Raw genomic sequence first — 15,814 nt, 5'->3', positions numbered from 1 at the left:
AAAATTCTGTCGTATAAATAAAAATTAAATATCACAGGAGATTATGAAATAGCAATGACAAATATATCAATTGAAAAACTGTGCTCTCAGAAAGCCTCTTCTGAATAAACAGATTAAGGAAATCAGATACGTATGCCTTTGCCTCAGATTCAGGGACAGGTTAAAACACACAGTGAAGCTATTTCAACTTTCACCACTTGTATTTTCATAACAGGACTATTTTAAGCATTAAAAAAAGAAAAAAAAACCAAACAAACTTCCTTTAAAAGATTTAGGAAGCTTCTGTGGCATTACAAACTTGTGTGAGACGTATTCAATCTTCACCCACAGAATAGATATTGTCTGCTCAGACAATGCATATTTTTAAGAGAAAAGAATTGTCAGTAGATATTAGAATATAGTTAATGAAACAGTTATTTTTACTCATAAACAATGCAGCAAATTTGCTTTTCTTTTACATTTTGGGTACTATGTTCTCATTTAGAAAATGTCTGTTCAGCAGTTTGTTCTTGTCTTTCCTTCCACCCCTTGCCCATAATTCATTGCATTTGAACAAAAATACCCTAATAAATCAACAAAACAAAACTCCCAGATAATCAGATCAAAAATGTCTATGTGTTCATATTTGAAGTATTTTTAAAATTAGTTTAATATGATTTTTAGCTGAGAGTTTATCTCTCTAGAAGAATGGAACATGTGGGCTGAATTCTTCCTTATCAAAGTCAACTTTTTTCATTATAAACCTATTGAAGGAAGAAAAATAAAAATAAACTACACACACATCTTGCAATTGCTTACACTTATTCATACCTTTAACTGATGCCAGTGGGGTTATTCCATCTCACAAAAATCTTTCATGAAAATACATGTACTGAAGATAGGATTGGCAAGTGTAAACATGAGAAAACAGAGGTCACTTTGCTCATCAAAGAACATCATTCCTATGTCCCTAGTAGATACTGGGCAATTTCTACTGCCGTCAATCTATTACCTTTCCAGTGTATTAAACACCTATTTAGGAAAGAAAAAAATAATCATAAAGTTTCTACTGAAAATGGCAACTGCATTAAGCAAAATCCTTCATGACCTTTTTTTAACATTTTCTAAAGTACAAGCTTTCTTCTCAATAAGAGAAATTAATATTGACTTTAATCTAAATACACTTCAAAAAAACTGTTGGCTTGCACTGTCTCTGTGCAACTTGTTCATACCTAAATAACCTTTTAAACCACCCGTAGCATCTCAACTTTCAGCATATAGTCCTCAATTTCAATCTAAAATTTTACTATTTTCATGTTATTTAATACTGGTTTTTTGTGGCACATAATGCTACATTGGATTCAGTTAATATAACCTAAAGAGAAATTGAATATTGGTGAATTAATACTGTATTAATAAATAGAAGATGAGAGATTGGTTTTGAAGGATAAAGATGTCTCTAACATACTCAAGTTCAGACAATCTTCATGTACTTAAAGTGTAACACTTTCTATAGTCAATGTCATGCCAAAGATAATAGTTTTGGGCTCCACTTTTTTTGACTGTGCAGTGTAAACAATGAAGCAGCTTTTGATGGCTTGCTTGGTTAGAATGACCATTTCTACTTCCAAAGCTGGTCCTGATCTGTAACTAGATTCCTCATGTTCTCTGGCAGTGTTTAGGGTTGTGTACCATTAGATGTTTAATAGAAAGGTGAAGACTAGAAATGAAGATAGAAACGAAAATCCAGAGTGAGATGTCTAGTTATTATGAGATATATTATTTATTATTCAGTGCTTGTAAATTTTTATACTTATATTTGTTAACTGATAAAGATAAGTTCAGTCTATTTACTAACCTGCTCTTTGGACTCTTAGTTTGAAGTAAAGACCTTCAGCATCTTTGCTGAACTCCTTATATGCCCAGAAATTAGCAGGCAACTCTCTCCAAAATAATTTCTGGCCTAGTCTCTTTCCCAGTCTGTACACTGATGCTGTCTGACAACTTGCTAGCTGGCCTAGGACAAAACTGCCAGCAAGCATAATGGACAATTTTAATTCTTGTTTCTTCTTTTTTTATGGTGTAGGTGTAGGTATAGCTTAAGAAAGCTCTCATAGTGTTTTTTTTCTGTGTAAGGTGACTTCAGACATTTAGGAAAACAGATCTTTCATGTTATACTTTCTGACTATCTTCTAACAAAACAAGTCTCTGACATTTCAAGACAACATTTCAGTCATATTATTTGGTAGATTAAATACATGAGAGCTTCTGATTTACTGGTGTTATATTTTAAATTGAGTATTGCTTTCATGTAAGAGGCAGTAAGCAAAATCACCTCAAACCAGCTAGAAAATAGAGTCTAGTAAGATCTTCTCTTCCTCTTTTTAATTCTTGGATAACAGACTCAGGGCTGAGCTGTGTAGAAAGAACTAATCATAGAGAGTGTGCTGGGAATACTTCCAGAATTCTTTGTGGCTGTGACTTGCCTCCTATTCAAGCTAGATGCATATCTGCCAGGGACAGCCTTAGCTGTCACTGTCACACGTGCTCAAGAGCTTTGTGATGTGCATCAGGGGGCACCTGCTGCTGAGGGGCTTCCAGTCTCACTGCCCAAGGGTGGGTATGGGAGTGCTCATCACTCCTCTGCAGCCCAAATATACGTGAGAGGTCTCATTCTAAGAAAAGCGAATGGGACATTTGTTGTACTTGTCTTTCTCTTTTCTGGACAAAAAGTGAAAATGGACAAAAAGTGAAACAATTATGTTCTATTCTGTGGAAAAATAAAATTCATTGCAACTAGAAGTGCAAACAAAGGAGAGTATTTCTTCAAATTTCTTGCAAAATATACTTATCATTTTTGGTCCATGTTTAAAAATAAATAAATAATGAGAAAGAATCACTATTGATCTGTATCACTATCAATTTATCTCGCAATATCACTGTTAAACTTTTATTTTCATGAAGGTTTGAAAGTTAGAAATTTCTACAGAAGTCACTATTGAATTATTTAGGCTGTCAGCAACAAGGTCATGTTCACTTGTATTCACATGAATGCTACTAGAGATTTAGTAACTGGTGATAGCAGAACATCTCCAGTGCCAAAAAAGGAAAGAGCTCTCTTTGCTAAAATAAATCAGAAAGGGTCATGTCTTCCACTTGTGCAAGTTGTTGTAGCTCAGTTAAAGTCAATGATCTTCAGCATATTTTACAAGTGTGGGACTTCATCCAGTTTGTTTCTTCATTTCCTTGAGAAAAGGAACCCTTCAAAATCAGGAAAGAGAAATTTACAAATAATTGATTAAAAAAGACTCAATAAAATCAACAAAAAATAACTTAGTACTTCCTTTAGTACAAGGCACTTTTACAGCATGTTTGATAGTTAATTGAACATAAAATTTATGTATTAAATTTTCTTTAAATCAGGCATACTTGTTCCTCACTGAATTGTAATAAAAGGAGTGAAGTGCATATTCCAAACAAATATATGATTGCTGTTTCCTAATAACTAAAACACATTTTATACATTATGGTTTAGAGACCTAGGAGGTATTTCATTGAGGTTTTGTTTGAAATAACAGACATGCTCTCTTTCCTTTCTTTTTTTAAATCTGTGTAACGTCATATCTGAAAACAATTAGTCAATTAAATATTTGCTGTGAAAAGAAAGTAAATATTGAGCTCAAAGGAATGTCTCCAATGTAGGCATTCAGAGTCAGATTTTATTTAAGCTCAGCGTGGTATCAACATCCCTGTTACACTTAGTTATAATTATTTATATATATGTTACTTGTTGTTCATTTACATTTCTAGCTGATCAAAAATTTGATTCATCATTGCATACCAAATGACAGCCAAACACAGGAATTACTTGAGTCAATGTATAATTAATTGAGAAAGAACATAAAAGAAAACAGATTATTTCATCTGTATCTGGGACAATATTGCATGAGTTCATATTTGGACTCTGTCTATTATAAGAGATCATAAGCCCTCATGAGATTTGAGAAGCCCAATACATGCACTTTCCTCACACGTCTACCTTGTTCATTTCACAGAATTAATATTTATACCATGGTAAATGTAGTGCCATATCTTTATAAAAAATCAGGTTTTAAGGTGATTTTATCAAGATTATGATAAAGCAGTTGTCCTGGGGTGATTTTATGATGCTTGTATCCCCAGTTGTCTGTTTCTTACTTCACCCAGAAGTAAGTTTTGGGCCTTTAAGACTGCTTCCAGGAGTGAATGGGGGGAAGAAGAAGCCTGTGGAGTTTGTTATCAGAAACTGCACTTGCTCCCCCACATCCTTCTCCTGTCCTGTGTTGTCTGCATCTAACCTTTGCTTTTGGTTAGTTTTTAGCTAGCTGAGGCAGAGAAGTTCCCCGGGCTGTGGTGTTTCTTTCTTCTTGGAACTGTTTGAACCTGCTCTGGACTGAACACCCAGGAGAGCACCGGCAGCTCACACCTGTGGGCCCCTGGGCCGGGCCTGGGCCATGGCGTTTCCAGTGCCAGAGGGACTGATAACAGACTGATAAGACAGTCTACAAAGGGGACTTTCTGAGTCTGTCATCTCTTTGGAGCAGCAGAAGGTTTTATTGTTTTATATGACTCTTTTTCTGTTGTTGTTTTGGGGTTTTTTTGTTGGTTTTTTTTTTGTTGTTGTTTTGGGTTTTTTTGGGTTTTTTTGTTGTTTTGGGGTTTTTTTGTTTGTTTGTTTTTTGGTTTTTTTGCTGGTGAATGCTTTGCCTGTTAAATAAACATTTATTTCCCACATTTCTCCAAAGAAATATTTTCCTGAAGCATCTGGGGGAGGGGCCGCTTGAATCTGCTTCTCAGAGGAACCCCTTTAGAGGTTTTCTCACAAATTTGTCCTAAACCAGGACAGCAGTAAGGAAAGAGGAAAAAATATTAACTTGTCTAATATGTAGTGGAAATTTATGCAGCCACAAGCTGTCTGTAATAAATGTTAATTGATTAGAATTTATATTTTTGGTGTTCTTCCCAGAGACTCCAAGTTATTAATCTGACTTGAACACAGCCAGAATACTGTAACAATTTTTAGTCACTAAAAGCCTTAAGGGGAATTCAAATCTGTTAGAATAAATGTAATAGCTTTATCCACCTTGAAGCAGGGAGTTAGGCAGAGAGAAAAAGGGGAAAAAATCGTAAGGAAAACATTAAAAAATATTGTTTATACTCAATGAATTTTAATAAAAGCCTGATGAGAATGTATGTTGTGTACTCTGCTGCTAATCTAGACCTGATGCAACATTTCGGTTAAGGGGTGTATATCAAACAAATAGTTACCTGTGGTAATTATTGAACATTTTCCTGTAATCAGTACTCATATACAGTATAGTAGATTATTTTAAACCCTACTGAGTCAATATCAACTATCCAAATGTTCTCCTTGGTCTGCAGTCCTTGGTATCTCTAGTAGGCTGGAGATAGCTGAAATAACTATGTGCCTAGCTCTGATCTCATATATTTTCTTTTTCATACACAGTTGTAGAAGATCATTGGTGATCATGGAATCACCTCAGAGTCATATTTATATAGCAGAGTTCTTTCTTCTCAGTGATAATTGTCTCTCTTTCATCTTTAATAGATTTTAATTGAAGTTATGTATGCTACAGTATCTTTATCTAAACAAACTGTTTAAGTCTCCAGGTTCTCCAAGCCTAAAAATGCAAACAAATATGAACACTAATACTTATATAACAATACCATTTTTCAAAAGGTTTGAGTTGGGTTTTTGTAGTAGCTTGTTTGCTTGTTGGTTTGTTGATTGGCTTACTTTTTTTAAGTAATATTTTTTACAAAGATTTACACTCTGAAACAACATGATCAATCATATGTGAACACAATTGATCTACTGCGTAGTGAAACTAAATGTTACCTTTACCTTTTTTATTTTGTATATGTGGATTTATTGCAAGTGGCTATCACTTTATCTAACTCACACAATTTTTTTAAATGTAAATGAAAAATATAGGCTGGTCTCTTCTCCTTTTCTCACAGACTTTCAAGTGGTAAGTTCAAACCTGCATTTGATACCAACACTGAGAAAAATTGACTGTCATTATCTGTACAAAGGAGGAGGATAGGTTATTCTTTGCCATAAACCTGTGAAATTGATGCAGAAGAAAGAGCACAGATCTAAGAAAGTACTCAGGAATGAGGTGCAGTTTCCCAGAGGAAATGATGATGTGCAGCAGCAGTCCCAAGGTGCTTGCTCTGAGATGTGGAGAGGCACTGGCCCCAGCCACAGCAGTCAAGCAACTAAATACTTCCTGTCAAGTGTGAGGTGAGCAAAAGATCCCCAGAGGGGAAACTGGGAAAAAAAGAAGCTTGTTGTTTTCTTTGTCAGGAATCAGCTGAAAAACTAGTCTTCTGTTCCACAGTCTGACCACTTTAGTTGGAAGTAGTGGGAGGTCAATTCAGCTCTTATTCTGAAATGTTCTTATTCATCTCTTTTACGTGATGAAAGAATGAGTTAATTTGTTCTGTATGTGCTCTTTGGGTGTAGTGGTCAAGGTGAAAGGCAAATTAGGGGGCTGGTGGTGGTGTTCTACTCAGTAGAGAGAAATGAGAGAATAACTTGAAGAAGACACAGAGACAGAAAGAACATGTAAGCATGTGCTCAACAAACCAGATAATGAGAGCATTTTCTTTAGAGAGGCAATAGTTTGCGTTCCCTGCAATTCAAGTCTGACCTATCACAACTGTTCCCAGGAAAGCAGAGGTGACCAACAGCAGCACACACAGTCAGAAACTGCCTGAGCTCTCCTCAAAGTTTCAGGGAAAGGCATGCAGGCCTTCTGCAGTCTACTGTAAGAGTGTAACGAGTCGTTTCCTATTAGAAAGTCTAAATGAAGTTATTGAGATTTCATCTCAATATAGGCTTCAAGAAGTACATTGTTCTTATTAAACAGATAAATTGAAAGGCTAGGTGCTGATAGAAAAATTTTGAAAATAAACAGTAGAATGAAAGTAAAAACAAATCAAACATATGGACGTATAAGCCTTTACCTGAGTAGACAAACTTCAAAGTTTTACAATGCAGACAGGAATTCGTTTACCTTTTTAACTTGCCAGATACATTTTAGGTATTGTCTCATACACCACAGACCCGTTGTTTCTGATGTGTGAATGGACTATCTCTGCTTCTAGCATTGTTGTCCTAGTATTAGAGATCACATATAACTATGTTTTTTCTAAAGAAAATGCTAATTTGTGACAGTATTTATCAACTTTTTTAAGATTCCAGTCTATCGATTAATTATAAAGGCCCATGTTGAACATAGTTATGCATATTCATGACAATGAAAACAGTTCAAAAGAACCCGGAAAAACACGTCACAGTGAGGTTGCCCACAGAATCATTAAACATGAATCATCCTTGGGTGCCTACTCAAATTTAATTAGTGGGATGTAATTAGCATCTAATTATAATATCCCATATGAAAAATCTTGGCTGCCTTTTGCCATATTCTAGCCAAAATGTGACAGGAAGCACTGCAAGTTGTAAGACACTCTTCTTTTGGCCAAAGAAAGAATTCAAAAATATGCTTGCTTACATTCTTGGATTTAACACTTACTGTTTTCATGTTATTATCTGAGGAATCATTGGGTGGTAGCAAGAATCCAAACTGGTTAAATAAATAACTACTAGAATAATGTTGTAAGTACACCCCTAGCAACAAGAGTGACATGAAGTCAGGACCACCCTGTAGGTGTCCCTGTGTAGAAAAACCCCCAGTGCTCTATGACTGCTTGGGTATGGGAAGCCCTTTCTGTGACAGAAATAGCTTAATGACCTGTTTAAATTATAATAACAATAAAATCAATCCAAGAAGTGCCAAATTATTCAAAATATGAATATGATTTTTCAGTGGATTTGGACAATTTTATCTAACAAGCTGACAGCGCTGTTGATTTCTCCCCTTTCTCAGACAAAGTAAAGGAATAAGAAATCACTTTGAGGGTAGATTTAAACAAATGAGAAAGGTGAGAAAATAAACAGAGACATACTGGATAATAACAGAGAAAAAGAAATTACATTAAAAAAAAATACTTGTTTTAGTGGTTCCATTAAACTGGAGTCTTAAAGAGCATAGTTTTATAAATGCTCCCTGCATGATATATAGGAAAACAAAGAAATTTTACTAAAATGAATAATTACATTCTAAGATAATGAAGAATTTTTTATTGGGTTTGGGTGACAAGCTTTTGGCAGTGGGAGAGCTACAGGGGTGGCTTCTGTGAGAAACTGCTAGAAACTTCCTTCATATCCTGCAGAAACAATGCCACCCAGCTCCCATCTGGATCTGCCATGAGCCAAGGCTAAGCCCAGCAGCAATGGTGATAGTGCCTCTAGGACAGCAGATTTAAAAATGGAAAAAACTTATTGTGCAGAAGCAAGTACAGTCAGAGAAGAGATGAGTGAGAATGTATGAGAGAAGCAGCATTGCAGACACCAAGGTCAGTCAGGAGAAGGACAGCGAGGAGATGCTCCCAGTTCTGGAGCTGAGATTCTCCTGCAGCCCATGGTGCAGCCCATGGTGAGACAGCTGTGCCCTTGGAGATCCCTGAGAGAGCCAGTAGCCACTTACAGCCTCTGAAGGACTCCACGCTAGTGCAGGTGAATGCCTGAAGGATGCTGTGTCCCTGTGGGAAGACCATGCTGGACAAAATCCTTGAAGGACCAGTGGGCCTGTGGAGAGAGAAGCCTACTCCCAAGGAGGTTTGCTGGCAGGACTTGTGGTTGTGTGGGGAGCCCACACTGGAGCAGTCTGAAGGACTGTTTCCCATGGAAGGGGACCCACACTGGGACAGCTCATGAAGAACTACAACTCAGGGGAAGGACTCACATTGGAGAAATCTGTAGAAGACTGTCTCCTGTGGGAGAGGCTCCATACCAGAGCAGGGGATGGATGTAAGGGTTTCTCTTTCTGAGGAGGAAGAAGGGACAGAGACAACGTGTTCTCCCTCTCTTTTTCTGATGAAGGGTCAAGGTGTTGAGAATCAGGAATAATGCTAAGCTGGGAAAATAAAAAGGGTAGGCAGAATGTGTTTTCAAGACTTGTGTTTACTTCTCATTATCTTACTCTAATTTGAATGACTATAAATTAAAATAATTTATTAAATTTGAGTCTGTCTGTCTGGTTAGTGATCTCTCCCTGTCCTTATCCCAACCCACCAATCTTTTGTTATGTTTTCTCTCCCGTGTCCAGTTGAGGAGGGGAGGGATATAGTGGCTTTGGTGGGCACCTGGTGTCCAGCCATGTCTAACTACTATAATCACCATTGCATTCATGTGAAAATGAAAATATTTCCCAACAAACCTTCAATTAACTGCTCAGTTCCCCATTCCTGGAATCTGGTTTAGGGCTTTGATGTTGAGTTCTCATTGCTGATGGATTGAGGAGTTTTTTGTTTGTGGGGGATAGCTGCTTTCGTTTGTTACAAATAGCAACACTGAAAAATGTGAGATCACAATAACAACATTTAAGTTTAAATTAAACAGTTACAATCATGCAGAAGTCAACGTCATGCATACTTTATACTTTATATAGTTATAAATTTTAAATGGTATAATTTGGGAAAATTATATTTTTTTCATAAATTTATGAACCAACATAAATCTGAAGTTTATACATAAACAATAGTTTATACAATAGCTTAGGTTACCTGTTTCTGAATGAAAGAGAATTCTTCTGTTAAAGGAGATTTAACAGAATTAGGACCAAGTCTCATGTAGTCTTTCACCAATTGCAATCATAGTAAAAAAAATATATTTCTATTCACTTATAAGTTGTAGAATACTACTAAGTAATTTTATGAAGCAGTATAAATATATTTGTTTTGTATATTTTGTATTTTCCAGTGAAAATGAAGGACACTTGTTATGAAAAAGGGACCCACACTGAGCCACTTCTTTGTTATATTTTAAATGGATTGTATTTAACTACATTTAATTTGCATAGTTAAAACACTTTTGCTTATTATGATAATGAATAACAAAAGACTGTGTAAGATACTTCAATTATATTATGTACATGCAATTAAATCAATCTTTAGGTGAGTATTTAAATTCAGATTAAAGCTATTTGTTTTCACAAGGAATATTTGTCTGTCTCTCCGCTAGTAAGCTTTGCAAGCCTGTGAAAATTTTAGAACACCCTGTTTCTGTGTTTTCCAAATTTTTTTTTCAGATTGTTCCTTTTTTCTTCAGCTGATATCTTCCTAAATTATCAAGAGGGCATAAAATAAATAGCTCTGTGTATACACCTTTAAGATTATTAGTCATGACCAACTGTTCTATATTCTGAAAGCTCACTCAGAAGTAAACATAAGGAACAGGACAAAAGGTAACGGAAAGAGCATGATGCTGTTACAGATCTAGTATTGATACTATTAATGATATATAACTAATTTTTATGTAACCATAAAGGTCTAATTTGAGAAAACTCTCATGTACATGAAAACTAAGAAAGCTATTTTCCTCCATTCACTATATCCCTGTTGATTATAAAATATTTATTTGTTCTACTTTGTTTAGTGGAACTTATATTAAAATATAGCAACTGCCATGGCTTTTGAGGCCTAAAAGACTATGCAAACCAGAACAGTGGAAGCAGAATTTCATTGTAGTTTTAAGATTTATTGGAACAGTAGTACTCTATGTTTTACTGGCAATCCAGTGACAAAATAACTCTTCTCTTAGTTCTCTGTCCAGTGCTTCCATTTCAAATCTGAGTGTGCCAGACTTGAAAGCCATTTCGGACATGCCTTAACAGCTTGATGAAAATTCTGATACAATTTTTTCAGGCATGGCCAAATTAAGTCTGGGGTGGTTCCTCTCCAAAAGTGCATACCGGGTCAAGCCTGATGGTTACAGACACTGAGAGGAGAAAGTTGCTGTGGTCTGAGCCCTAAAGAGCTTATGCAACCATTCAGCTTCTGTCAGTGTGCTTTGCTGATGCCCAGATATTTCTGTGTCTGCAGTGAAGGGCAATGTTAGAGGTACCAAGGAAATTAAATGGTACTTTTCATGTGGACAGCTGTCCCTGAAAGATTCACAGAGATAATAAATTAAGAGTCTGTGGCTAAACAGGAAGTCTGTCCATGACTAAATAGGGAACCTAGCAGCTTAGAGGCAACCCATCATGACCTTGTTGCTTTCTATCATGAAGATTTTGATTAGTATTTTTTGAAATAATGTAAAGGCCTTTTCTGAAAAAGTATAGCATTCTCTATGACTACTCTTCTGCATATGTAAGTTTAAACAGCTCAAAAATGAGTTCCTTTGATTTAGTAGAGAATATGCTTGTGTGGTTTGTTTCTTGTGATCCTGACTTAATCTTGTAGATTTTTTTCAGTTTAGTTTTTCTTCAGGCTTTGGTGAAAATGATAAATAAGTAGCAGCTTTCCAATTACATAGATTAGATATGCTCTGATATAATAGCATTAGCCTGGAAAATAATTTGAATCGCATTGCATAATGTCAGTATATTTAAGTAGTACAGCTCCAATCTCCTGTGATTTTTCATTATTAACATTCTGCCAAAATAATTGTGTCTGCATGAAAATACTTCTCCATTCAGCAAGTGTTTCTCTGCATTGTCCAGAATGAACAGCTAATAAATAGAACTTCACATCACCATGAACCAGCCATAACCCGAGTTGCTGTGAGCTGTTTGTTAATGCCACAGGGCCTGAAGGAGAATTAAGAAGCCCTGACATGATTCTTCTTTGAGGACTTAAATACCAATTTTTCTCACAGAATGCCATTGGACCCCTGTGAGAGGCAGTCATTCAGTTCCTTGACCTCTTTGGAGAGTTAAGTCTGAAGACAAATTTCAACAATGCCACCATCTCTATCTTCCTGCCAGCACAGAAAATCACCTCAGCTCTGAAATCCAGACTAAGGTCAAAAGAGAGGAAAGTACTAAACTTTGTCTTTGGGCAATTCAGGTGTAATTCCCTTCAGCTACAATATCAACCATGCTGCATTTTCTCAGGGTGATACTGCAGATCTGATCTACAGATTTTGAGATCTGTAAATTTCTGAGGACAATTATACAGATCTACTGTGCTCAGTATTCAGTTACAGCCATGTCTTGGGTCTTGTGATACTCTATGCACTCCAATCACCTGAACAGGAGTCAGCTTAACATAGAACTTTGAGGAAAACCAGGGAATAAGAATCATCTGCTAAGCCTGCTCTTGCTCAGTGATTGTCCATCTTGAATAATCTTTTGAGGTGCATTCATGATATAGCTCTCTCTTAAAAATTATGTCACGGGATAGATAGAGGAAAAACAAGCTCCTTCCTAGTCCTGAAGAGCTGAAAGTATTTAGTCTACACTCACTCCTAACTGTATTATTGAATCTGAACTTTTTAAAGAATGAGAAGGCAGCAATGTCAACATGGAATTTTATCTCTCTTAGAAAATACTGTTCTGGAATAAATATCTTAAATTTTATTTTCATATTTTAAGCATGAATCACCAAAATATTCAGGGTTTTGCCTGAATTTTTAGGCACACTGAAAGTCTAAAAGAGAGAAGTTAAATGAAAATCAGCAGCAATAACAGATTCATATTAAAAAGATGTACATAGAAAAGGAAACTAACTTGCAGAGAAGAATAATGCTAGTAATTTAAAAAATTAAAAGAGAGATTAAAACCAGAATAAGTGCTGACTGAACAGAAAGAATTTCCAAAGGTGACTTGGTACTTTGTAAAAAGCTCTATCATTTCAATTTGTTTTATATTAAGACTCATTAATAATGTTTGCAAAGACCATGTCTAAAGGTGTACTGTAACCTTTGACATTTATAAGGATACTAAGAAAAGACAAACACATATCTGATATTTTTGGACAGAAGGAGGAATTTCAATATGCATTTCAGAAACAGGATAGTAATATGATGGACTCATATTAGTGAAATCCGTAACCACTGTAAATCTAAACCAAATGGTATTAGCTTGCTCCATTTAAGCAAGCTATAAAAAAAATCTATGACTTAATATACTATTAAACAAAAACAGGCAGCAAAATGAAAAATCATGTAAAACATGGGCATGAATTCATCCCTTTCTTACTCCAGAATATATGGTTGTTTGAAATGAGAATTTTCTCTTTTACTGTCCTTATGGTAGGCTGTTACTTTAAACAACTCACTTCCAGTTGGTGCAGTATCTTGCTTAAAGTTATTTCCCACTTAATGACAATCTAGTCAAATGATATTGACAAATAAAGCTCATTAGTGCTTTGTAGCAAGGACCATTATTTTTCCTTTTCATATAATGAGTTCCTAGTAGTCTATATGATATTTGAAGGTCACATCAGTCTTCAAACTTCCTTATGCTGCATTTGAAAATTAAAAAAAATTGGTGACAGAAAATTTGACCATTTGAAAACAGTGTCTGTTTCCACTTCTACCCTAGTCTGGTGATTCTTCATCTTTCTTCTAACTGAAGTCTTACATGCATGTCTGAAAGCAGTCTTGGAGGGGTGAATCTGAGAACATCTCAGGTGTACCCAAATATTTGAGATACACACCCTTCTAGAAATGTGTAATGGTGATCCCAGAGTGATTCTGGGAGATCACATCCATGAAAAAGGGGATAGTTTTAAGGAAGAATGTAGATCTTCCCCACAATCTCTCAATTCTCACATAACTTCAGTTTATAGGGAATCACCTGGACATTTTGGTCTTTGGATTTAAATTAACCATGTGTCTTTTACATGGGTAAGTACTTCCAAAAGTACCTAAGTAGTGGAGTGTTTAAAAAGGAACAACTGTTCCTCTGTTTTGGAACTCATTTGACTGATAATCAAGGCCATCCATCCTTATATTTTACTCTATAATCCACTCAATTTGTTTATATTTTCTTTTTTATATATATTTTTTTCTTTTTGTAGTAACAATCTGTAACATCTACATTAGTCTATCTTGTCTTTTTTTTTTTTTTGTCCAACCAAATCAATGTAATTTACAGCAGAGCAGTGAACCTTCCCTGTGTTTTGCCCTCTCAGACCTTCCCCCATATGTCAAAAACCCTATTTCTGATTAGCCAAAAGAAGGGTCGAGTTTCAAATCTGGTACCTCAGAGGACTACAAGGGATCAGCTAACATTTCCGAGAATTTAGGTAGTAGTAGATTACTTCCTATAATAATTAATATAATATAATATAATATAATATAATATAATATAATATAATATAATATAATATAATAACCTTCTTTTTTTCAGTCTCAAAGTGCACACAACTAGAAAAAAAACCAACAAAAAACGAACTTCAAAGTGTTCAAAGTGACTCTACTTGGATTTTTGTAGTCCATACCTTAGGCTTTCTGAGCCTCGCTCAAATTGGTCTCTGTCTTCTCATAAACCAAATTAAGCCAAAATTAATTGAGTCATTCTAAACTTGCTATTTCATAAGCATCATTGTTGTTATTATTGGTCTTTGGGTCTACAGGATGTTTTGAAGAAAAAAGCAAATGTCTTTTTGCCAGCACTAATGCACCTTTGAAGAAATCTCATGAGAAACAAGTGTTTTAGTCAACCTCAACAGAGAAGCAAAGCTAGAAGAATGGCATGTCAGTATACTTGTACTCAGAAGAAGAGATGAAGTGTTGCATAAATCTAGGGCACATTTTCAGCTGAAGTTGTAAATTTGTTTGCCAGATTGTTTACTGAAATAGCCTTATTTTCTAGTTTTAAAATGGTATTTTAAGGTAGAGCAGAGCTAGTGAAAAATGCCCAGAGAAACCAATGATAACAATAAAAGGAAACGTGTGGGAGTGAGTGCTCATAGATGTTTAACTATCTCTATGCTCATGCTTACCCTTTTTTCTCTAGGCAAAACTTAATTTCAGTATATTCAAAATTCCCCTAAAAATTAATAAACAGCAAGAACCATAAAGGCAATAATTCTTTTAAATGCAGCTCAAAAATTAATAAATATGAGCAAAAAATTTAAAGACTTGAATCCACTGGCTGTTGTGGCACAATATCACACTTGCATGTGACAAGGGAAAACCATTAAATGAAAGCCAAAGCGTGAAAATTTGACCAATTAATATGCTTTGTGATTTTATTTTTCTTGTTTAGTTGGACATCTATATCAAAATATGCTTTGGTAAATATACAGTATTTTTTTCATTGTTAATTTTTTTTAGAAAGTATTATTATTGGGGAGTAATCAGTAGCAAATAAGCAAAAGATTACTAAAAGAAATTGTGCATAATTTGAAACTATGTTTCTCTTGGTGACATAATTATGTTCCTTTTTCTTCTGCTTTCTTTGTTATACAATGTTGGAACAAAATAAATCTTACTACTGAACTGTACTGAATTGTAAGTTATTAGTGTTATTCCAGGTGGTGAACAAAGTCTTGCACACACAAACAATAAAGAATAGCCAACATTGATAACATTCACTGCTAACTGTGACATTTAGAAAATTAATATTTCTTCTTCTTTTGTTTCTTTGCCTTGATTTTTGCTATTTCTCTCACATCCCTAGCTCTGACCTGATTGCCACTGTAAAGAAAGCAATTAGCTCCCAATTACTCCACCTTTAGTTGTTAAAGTACACATCTTTTAAAATGAAACTTGCAACAAAAATTGGCCATAGTGTCACCTAATAGATGGTTTCTTCTTAAATAAAAAAGACTCCTGCATGGATCAAGAGTTTTGTGAGACTTTCAAATCAATTTTCAGTGTTTGTTTGCTCTAACTACAAAACTGTTTAATGTCTTTTGTTTAGCCACATGTAGCTGAGCAAAGGCTTTTATCGAGTTCAGTGGTACTACTTCC

The sequence above is a fragment of the Molothrus ater genome, chromosome 2 (genome assembly GCF_012460135.2).
Source record: "Molothrus ater isolate BHLD 08-10-18 breed brown headed cowbird chromosome 2, BPBGC_Mater_1.1, whole genome shotgun sequence".
Lineage (NCBI taxonomy): Eukaryota > Metazoa > Chordata > Aves > Passeriformes > Icteridae > Molothrus > Molothrus ater.
The sequence above is the reverse complement of the archived record's forward strand: the minus strand, read 5'-3'. Positions refer to the sequence as shown.